We start from the raw sequence: 10,408 nt of genomic DNA on the forward strand, positions 1-10,408 counted from the left end.
TAAGAGGTTTGTGCATATGTTGTTTAATTAGCTGGTGGCAACAGCTAATTTCCTTTTTCTTTCTCAGCACTTCCCCGGAGGGGGGCAAAAGGGCTTGAGGGTACTCCACAAGGGTTTTTTTGCATTGGGGGGTGGCAGCGTTTACCAAGCCAAGGTCAGAGAAAAGCTGTAACCTTGGGAGTTTAGTATAAGCCTGGAGTAGTAAGTATTAATTTTTAAAATCCTTGCTGGCCCCCACCTTCTGTACTCAAAGTCAGGGCAGGCTCCAGCTTTTTTGCTGTCCCAAGCAGTGAAGAAAAAGGAAAAAAGAAAAACCTGATTGACCTGCTGCTGAAGTGCAGCTGAAGAGGAAGAGAGAGAGTGAAGGACCTGCCACCGAATTGCCACTGAAGACCCGGACGTGCTGCCCCAATCATGGATGGAGTGCCTCCCCTTTCTATTGGTTGCCCCAGGCACCTGCTTCCTTTGCTGGTGCCTGGAGCTGGCCCTGCTTGAAGTGCTAGAGTGGGGATCCAGCCTTGACACCATCAGAATCCCTGCTTCTGCTGCTACCCAGTTTCAGTAATCACCCATCTCCTTGTAAGCCCAGAAACATCGCTGGGGATTGCAGAGTGCCATGAAACTGAACATACTTGGGCACTTACAAACAGGCTACCTCTGAAATAACCATCTCCCATTCTAAGTGGACTACAAGAGGTGGCACAAGAAGCCAGTGCCTGGAACCAGAGAACTGGAAAGAGCAGTTCTCTTATTCCTGACCAGATTTCATGGATCTCTCTCTAGTGTGTCCAGAGCTGACAAAAAGCTGCTGAGCCTCATTACCAAGGACTGGTGACCTCAGGTTTACCATAAAGGGAGATTAGAAAGGGAGTGTGGCCAGGGCTGGCGCTACCATTTAGGCAGCCTAGGCAATCGCCTAGGGTGCTAGGATTATTCAGGGGGCGGCATTTTGCCAGGGGGGTGGCAGGCGGCTCCGGATGACCTGCTGCAGGCATGCCTGCGGAGGGTCCGTTGGTCCGCGGCTCCGGTGGACCTGCCGCAGTCGTGTCTGCGGATGGTCGGCTGCTCACGCGGCTTCGGTGGACTGCCCGCAGGCATGCCTGCGGCAGCTCCACCACCGCGGGATCAGCGCAGGGGGCGGCGAAATGGCCGTGCGCCTAGGGCGCAAGAAACCCTGGTGCCGGTCCTGAGTGTGGCTGGTCAGAAAGCAGGAGAAAAGAGATTGGCAGTCTGGTTCAAGGCATTGGCCATGCTAGTGCACGCAAGCTTCATGTTAGCTACGTTTGGTGTATGTTTGGGTGAAATGAACACAAATGTTTTCTACCATTTTAATTTTAAAGTTCCATTCTGTAAATTTATCTGGTGAGTTTGCACGATATTGTTTTTAATTGCACATTATTTTGTGCACTGTTTTTAGAACACAATACATTTTTATACATATCCCATGGAATGCCTAGTGCCACTCACAGCATGCCTTACTTGTAATAGAACAGGACTTAAACCACAGTGTCATATGGATAAATGGACAGTAAACACTGCATGATTCAGAGGTTCATTAAAAGATGGTGTGATATTCATAAACATACACCAAGTACTACACAATTCCTAATGACCCCCAAAACTTTGGGGCCAGGTACCGCACTGTCCAGCACAGCACATTACGGTGGCTGACTGTTAAAGTGCTCTTTCACTACCTGCCTTAGCAGCACAGTTTTGCATTGAACTCGTCTAATGGCCCTTGTGTTTGGCTGTTCAAGGTCAGCAGACAGCTATTCCATCTCCATCTTGGTGGCAACTCTCCATCCTGGTGGCAACTTTGCCTTGCAGATGTTATGCAGGATACAACAGGCAGCTATAACCACTGTGATATTTTTCTCCTTAAAAACTAATTAAGTGAGTAAACATCGCCGGTGTCCCTTCAATCTACCCAAAGCCCATTCAACAGTCATTCTGCATCCACTGAGCCAGTGCTTGAAGCTTTCCTTGGAGCTGTCAAGATTGCCAGTGTACAGCTTCATAAGCCAGGTGAGCAAGGGGTAGGCTGGGTCCCCCAGGTTCACTATTGGCATTTCAGCATCACCAATGGTAATTCACTGGTTAGGAAAGAATGTCCTTGCTTGCAGCTTCTTGAGCAGTCCTGTTTTCTTAAAGATGCAAGCATTATGCACCTTCTCTAACCAGTCCACACTCATATCAGTGAAGCATCTCCAGTGATCCACCAATGCTTGCATGGCCATAGAAAAGTCGCCCTTTCAGTTGCTGTACTCTGTGGCAAGGCAGGCTGGGGCCAAAATAGAAATGTGCTTGTCATCTGTTGTCCCCTAGCAGTTCAGGATCCCCATAGCTGCAAATCCACCCATGATGTCTTGCACATTGCTTAGAGTCACAGTCCAGTGTAGCAGGATATGATTAATGGCCCTACACACTTGCATGACGTTGGCTCCTACTTTGGGTTTTCCAAGTCCAAAGTGATTTCCACTGACTGGTAGCGATCCAGTGTTTCAAGCTTCCAGAGTGTGATTGCCACTCGCTTCTCAACTGTTGATGTAGCTCTCAGTCTGGTGTTCCTGTACTTGAAGGGCTGGGACAAGCAAGGCATGCAGATCCAGGAATCAACAGCCACTCCTTTCCGTCCCAAACCTCCATTACAATGTGATCCCACCAGTCAGTGCTCATTTCTTGGGCCTGGAAGCAGCCCTCCATTGTCTGCATTGCTCCATGGACTCCATCCTGGTTGAAAAATACTGTGAGAAGGACTTTGGGGTGAGCAGTACTTTATTAGACAAGAGGGCATCTTGTTTGCTGGGATTAGGCTCAAGAATGCATGTTATGATTTTATTTTATATATAACCCTTGGTTTCCAATATTTCTGTTTGCTAGCATTTAACTCTGTTCTTTGTTAAATAAACTTATCCTTGCTTTCTCTTTAAACAACACTAAATGTTATGTGTTAAGCAGAGCTGTGTTCTGCTTCTTTGGGAACAGAGGGTCTGCTGATTTTCAGTGTCCAGTGGATAAGAGTCTGGATACCACAGACAGATGCTTAGGAGACTTCAGCTTTCTTTGTTTGTTACCTAATATCCAGAGGTGAAAGTAAGCTGGTACGATCTGGTACAGAGCCCTTTACAAAGCTTCGGCGGCCAGGCTGGGGCTGGGATTTAAAGGGCTCGGAGCTCCCTGCAGCCGCGGGAGCTTCGAGGCCTTTAAATCCCAGCTGGAGCTGTGGTGGGGATTTAAAGGGCCCGGAGCTCCGCAGCAGCTGGAGCCCCGGGCCCTTTAATTTGCCTGTGAGCCCTGGGGTCTCCCAGTCACCTCTGCAGCTGGAAGCCTTGGGTTGATTTAAAAGCCTTGGGGCTCCCTGCCACAGCCAGTGCCCCAGGGTCTTTAAATCTTGAGAGTCCCCACCTCTTCCGGTTGAGGCCATGCCTTTTCTGGATGAGGCTATGCCCCCCTCAGGACTTCAGCAGTACCGATAAGTCCTATAAGTTACTTTCACCCCTGCTAATATCACTGTTCAAAATCCTACTCAACAAAGCATGTACACCACATCATAGGTCTGGATGGTGCTTTACATCCAGACGAGCAAGAAGACAGATGCCTGCCCTGTACTGCCTGTATTTCAAATCAACAGTATATAAAGATGTTGGGGAGGGATGGGTGGAATACAAGATATTTTAAAATTTGTTCTGAATTGCCTTTTATTGCAGGTCTTTCATTGTTGGTTTTATAAACCCTTGCTTCCTTGCCATTTGAGGTTTCTTTTACATTAAAATTCATCCCCGTTAGCACAAGGTGTATGTCCCACTTAGGCCCTCAAATTGATGCATAAATGGCAAATAATTGGTGCATAGACCTAATGTTAGGCTGGCACCGTGCACTCCAGGAGTTTCACCTATTCTGAACATAAATAGATTGAGACAAAAGTTCCTGCATGGATACGTCTCTTCAAACAAGGAATAGCCTATTGCTGGAGATTTAACATTCCTGACTGCTCAGAATCTACAGGAAGAACAAAAATGACATGGAAGCTCTATACAGTGCATAGCGATCAACTAGTTCCATGTCCTAGGGTCATAATGCAGTATACCAGTTCCTCTGTGTTCTTTGTTGATTTATTATTTTATTAACAGAACCATTATTTTGTAACAGAAATCTTACATAACTTGTTTTACAACTTAAATATAGGTAAACTTAGTATTACACACAAATATACAGTTATAAATTGGCCTATGGAAGTCCCTCAAGCTGTATTGATGAGACATGCTACCAGTCACTTTCTTCAACTTTGTGGTGTTGATCACATATTATGATTGATGTTTTTCTACTCTTCTTGTTCCTCTTCTAACTTGTCAGTTGGTAGCACTGGTTAAAGTCTTTCATTATCTCATATTTAGGTTCAGACTTCTGTTTTTCTTACCATTAGATGTGTAGCCTGTTTATTAATTGTCCTATCAAAATTCTATATGACATTAAGTTTATGTCCTTTTTCCTACTGTTTGTTTTCCTTATTTTAATAGCTAAAGTTTGAGTTCAATTTGCACTACTGTTTTTGAAGGGCCAAAATCCCAATAATACGTATGTAAGATCCTGACCACAGTCTCTGTTAAGAACCTTTCACACAGGCCCAAACTCTACGGCTCGGTCTGAGGCACGAGGCCTACTTAACAATGGACAGTACATGACTAAAGAAAGCTGTGATAAGCAGGAGATGACCTTGTTTGTTTCAACTATACATAAAATAAGCTGAGACAGCATAACTCCAGGTGGAGAGCAGTGATTGGGAGGCTTATTAGTACTTACAGGCACACAACTCACTGAGAGGGGCCTTAAAGTCTGTTCCCTGATTCAGGAAGAAGATAATGGTACATACTCCCCAAATGCCAACCAGAGTTCAGGGAGAGGCCTAACATGACAGCATAAGTTACAGCATCCTCCCTCACAGAGGCCAATCCTAGTTCACGGAAATGCAGTGGTAAACCCTAAACAATCGTTTTTGCTGTGTACTGGTCACTGTTCTTTTTGCTTTAATCTCTCCAGGAATGTGCCTGTTGGCAAACCTGTCTGGAAAGATAATTCTGGTAATTCTTGAAGCAACAAGTAGGTGAATGATCAGTTCTTTATGGCTTTTATAAGACAGAATTTTCTGGACAATTTAATAAAAATATCAACAGGTTTCTGAGAGCTGACACTTACGGAGTCTCCATCAGCTTTCCAAAATGGCTTAATTTTTTGACTTCTCCAACAAACATAGAGAAATCCTCCCATTTCATTACATTCTCTCTAGCATTTCCCAGCCTCTGTACCATAAATCCGTTTAATTTTAAGCAGCGTTAGGTACCAGTGATAAAGAATTTTAATGGAATTTTTTAATTAATGTGAAAACAATGAGGAGTCCTTGTGGCACCTTAGAGACTAACACATTTATTTGGGCATAAGCTTTCATGGGCTATCACCCACTTCATCAGATGCATGGAGTGAAACAAAGTAGGCAGGTATATAGCACATGAAAAGATGGGAGTTGCCTTACCAAGTAGGGGGGTCAGTGCTAACGAAGCCAATTCAATCCCTCCCTCCCACAGCTACCCTTCTGAAAACCTTAGTTAATGTGCTTATTGAGGTGTAGAGACCGTTGCCTGTTATGTTTTTCCATTCCTCAGTTTTGGAGTCTATACTGTGATGGGGCAAGGCCAGATGGCTATAGGAAATTAGTGAGAAACAGGTATGTTAGACCCAGGCTAAACAAATCCCTGTTACCATGGTAACCAAATGGCAGTTGCTCCAGGTTAATCAAGACACCTGGGGCCAATTAAGATCCTTCCAGAAAGCAGTGGAGACAGCTATGTTGATTGGAACACTTGAAGCCAGGGTGGGTGCAAGGATGTTTCATGCCCTAAGCAAAACTTCCACCTTGTGCCCCCCTCTGCCCGAGCCCTGGGTTGGAGTCCAGAATAGAGAGTAGGCCCGGGCTCCCCCCTTTGCCCCCTGATTAATCACTGAGACTGGGAGACAACAGAGGCTGTGCAAGGGAGGATGCCTTCTCCTCAGCTCCCTCACTGGCTTATGATGAAAATGGCTCAGTAGACTGTGACCCCCCTCTCTAGAGAGAGAGAAGGGCTATGTGGAGGGTCACAGTGAACCTCTGAGGCTAGCGAAATCCACCAGGAAAGGCGGGACCCATGGAGACAAGGACAGAGCTTTGTCACAATACCTACATCAACTTTCCATCTTTTCATGAATGTGATTATTTCATCTAAGTAATAGTTAGAAATTACTTTCTATGTAGTAGAAAGCAAACCTTTATGTTTTATGGATACAGTATACAGTTTTTCAAATTCTGTCCATTTTCTGCTTAGATTTGCCTTTTTGTGAGGGTGGATTGAAAAAATGTCTTAATTGCTTGTATCGATATACTGGAATTCTAGTGTCTTTTGAAAGTTGTATTTAATCAAGTGATCTACATGTATTGTCTCTAAGCAATTGGCCAAATTTTGATATACCTATAAGTTCCCAAATGTCAAAACTTCCCAGGCTTTTAAATGGTTTTAATTCTATATTATCTACTGTGGGCATTAGAGGTGATGTATATGGGAATAACTTTCTAAATACAATATCCCAAGTTTCTATTGTTGCTTTAAAAAAAGGGTGTTTCTATATTGATTTTGGCCTATGGGTTGTCTTTATTCAGGGGATCATGTGGAGTTTGGTTGCAAACTAGTAGCTTTGTTCTATCTCTACTCAATGCTTATTGGGGGGTTGGTGATATCCATCCAGTACATCAGATTTCTAATATGACTAGCTTGGTAATAGTTCTTAATGTCGGTAAAGCCAATTCTCCTTTTGCCATAGTCTTTGTAAAGTAGATTTCTTAACCCTGGGTTTCTGATTTCCCCAAATGAATTTGTTTATCACGGATTGCCATTGACCTAAGAGACTTCCTGGGGCTAAAAGTGAGAGTGTTTGGAAAAGGAAATTAATTCAGGGTAAGATTCATTTTAACTATAGCAATTTTCCCTAACTGTGAAATTTCATATCTTGACCAATTTTCCAGGTCTGTTTTGATTTTCTTACTCAAAGGAGTAAAATTGATATTATATAAGTCTTGCCACCTTTTAGAAATGTGTATTCGCAGATGTCTTATTGAAGTAGTTACTTATTTATAATTCTCTTATACTTTTCTATGGAACAGAGCCCACGTAGATATCCAGGAGTTTTGACTTGTCCTAATTTATTTTAAATCTTGACATTTTGCCACATTTTAAGATTTTTCTCTTGAAATTCTGGTGGGGGCTGAGCTGGATTCATAACAAATGCCATGACATTGTCTGCATAGCAGGCTCATTTATGTTTCCTGTTCTCTACTGTAATTCATTTATATTAGGATTATTTCTGATCAATTGGGTGAATGACTCCATTGCCACAGCCAAAAGAAGGGATGTTAAGGGGCATCCTTGTCTATAAAAGGGCGAATTTTCTGATAGATATCAATTTATTCTTATAGTAGAATGTAGATTGCAATACAAGACTGGAATCCAATTTTGAAAGTTAGTACCAAAACCTAGTGTATCTATACTATCTTTTAAGAATGGCTACTTTAGTTTGTGAACAGTTCTTTCTGCATCTAGTGAAAAAAATAGATGGGTTTCATTGATAGAGTCCGCAAATAAGAGCGGTTCTAGGAGTCTGTGAATGTTGTCCATTAGCTGCCTGTTTCATACAAACCCTGTCTGGCCTCTGTTAATACATGTAGGTAATTTTTTCAGTCTGTTTGCAAGGACTGCAGCATAAATGTTTGCAGCTTGATTTAATAAGAAGATGGGCCTCTAAGAGGCTCGGTGGAAGGAGTCCTCACAGGTTTTTAGGATAATTACATTTTCTGTGTCTCTCCAAGCATCAGGGAACTTTTCTTTTCTTTTGATAATTCATTGAAGTCATTTGTTAGTTGTGCCCTAATACGGGGTGGATATCTGCCATGGTTAAATAAAGGCAAATGGGACCTTTGTTGCATCAAGCTCCTCACTTCTGCCTAGGGGGGAGATGGAGTCTATTTCCACCTTGGCTTTTTATGTTATGTTATTTTGTAATGATATACACATGGTGAGCATAAGGTGAGGTGTTAATGAATCTTGCCTGGCTTAAGCTTGGAGAAGGAGTTGTTAGGTTAAGAAATGCTCTTTGTTTTCCTGTTTTTCCTCTTTGTGAAGGAGTCAGTGTCTTATTGATTGAAAGAACAGAGCCACAATCAAGCATGTTTTGGGTTTTTTCTCCTCATTTCCACATCTGCTCCTTCATTAGTGTTCAAGTTTGTTAGCTGCTGCAGTGGTCTGTCCCGGAGTGCCTCTTTCCATCCCTTGTGGTTTAGTATTTCTTAGGAATGGGCAAATAAACTGACCTAACAACCCTTCATGTACAATTCATATGGAACCTGGCATCATTTCTATGTTTAGGATAAACTCAGGTCACTTTTGATTTTAGGAAATTATCAGGTAGGTAGCCCTGGAGATGGAAGCACAGTGTTTGCCCCTGAAACAAGTAGCTCATGAGCACTGGTAGTCATCCAGGACCTGCACAGAGAGGCTAGACTGGGAGTCTCATCTCAAGGCCCACTGAATTTTTGGCAACAGGTAGGAACAAATCCTATAGACCAGAAGCCTAGGGAAAGCTGAAGTGCTATCTGAATAAGCAAAAGTATCAGGTTCCTTTCCTGTCAAACAAGGACAACAGGGGAGACTAGGCACAGGCTGAGTGATATGAGGCACAGTGGCACAAAGCTGCCAGTGGGAGGGAAGGATGCCCAGAGGGGCCAAGTGGGAGTGGAGCAAAGAGAATTGAACTGTTCAGGAGGAGACAGGGCTGACCAGGGTCATAGTGTTGAGCTGTCAGAGGGGATATGACTTGAAGTCAGTTGGACAAGAAATGGTTTGGGAAAGATGATGATGAGCCAGGGAGAAGTGCATTATTGAGTCCTAGCTTCCATTAACGTTTGGCTCAGAGGTCAGTAGTGACAGCAAGAGTTGGAAAAGAGTGAGCTTTTCAGCGACAGGCAATTCACTGAAAGTTATCTTTTGCCAAAACACCAGCAACAGTTCAGCTTTTCAGTCAAAGCTCAATAGGCTGCCTAGCAATTTTTAGTCTTGCAAATTCATTGCAGCTGCTGCAAGACATTTTTTGACTTTAAGAGGGAGGTTAAGGCTTGCCTGCCATAGGATGCTTCACGTTAATTAAAGGGCAGTTATTTCTGCCCCAAAGGCAAATGATTAACTTGCCAAAATAGGGTTCATAGCAAAATAACCCACAGTTTCATTAACTGGTCCTGCAAAACAGCTTGATTTGATTTTAGGAGGGAAATGGCTTCTATAATACTTTGCTGTAGCTTTGCCATTACAAGCTTAGCTGCTTGTACCAGTCATATCTACACTGAGAAAAGGTGAGAGCTGGTTGGAAATTTTCCGGTGGGATGTATTTTGGTTGGAAAATGCTGATTTTTCAAAAGCAAAATGCTGTGTGGAAATGTGTTGATTTCAACAATTTCTTGAAGAAGAAAAAAGAACAGATGTTCCAATAAGGTTGAAACATTCCATTTAGAACTGTGCAGGATGGAACCTTTTGATTTTCTGTTATGACTTTTTTGGTTTGTTTTTAAATTAAAATATTTCAAAAAAATTGAAATCTGAATGAAACATTTTGATTTTAATTAAAACAAAACATTTAGAGCCACCTGCAATTAATATTTTTAGGACTCCTGTTTCGCAGGAAATTTTGAATTATTTTGTGTTTGCTCTGTTTTGGGATGGACAAACCTCTCAAAATTGTGACATTTGCTGCAAAATGGAAAACCTGGTTCTCACTTATCTTTAGAAAATGCATCTTGTTGGAAAGCATGTTAATTAACATGATGAGAAACACAGTTTTGCCCTTAGTGTGTACAAGGACAATCAGGTTTAAAGCTGTTATTTGCTGGTCTTGGTTAATCCTAGGGTTGAACTGAATTTAAATGGGCCCACAGTGAGCATAGGCTGTTCAGATGCATCCTAATTTTTGTTTGCTGCTTTGACTGACATTACATAGAGAACAGGCCTCCATTGTCTTGTTAGCAATGATAAGCGTCTGCTTTATCAGTTGTTACCTTAGTTAGAATTCTGTAAGATGTAGGAGTAGTTCACATTATTCCTTCCAATGTACACTAGCTTGCTTTTGTCAGCTTGGTAGGATGTAGTTAAATCATCTTTCTTTGCACGATGCAGGAATGGTTTCATGAGCCAGGGTAAATAGTACATAGGCACGTTCTCCTATGATCCCATTGAGAACAGACACACCATTAATGTCAATATCATTTGGTGGGGCAGAGCTCCACTCTGTTTTCTCTGGAGTTTTAAAAATTCTTGTATCCTACATCCTTCGATGCCACCTG

This window comes from Chelonoidis abingdonii, chromosome 14, assembly GCF_003597395.2.
Source record: "Chelonoidis abingdonii isolate Lonesome George chromosome 14, CheloAbing_2.0, whole genome shotgun sequence".
Lineage (NCBI taxonomy): Eukaryota > Metazoa > Chordata > Testudines > Testudinidae > Chelonoidis > Chelonoidis abingdonii.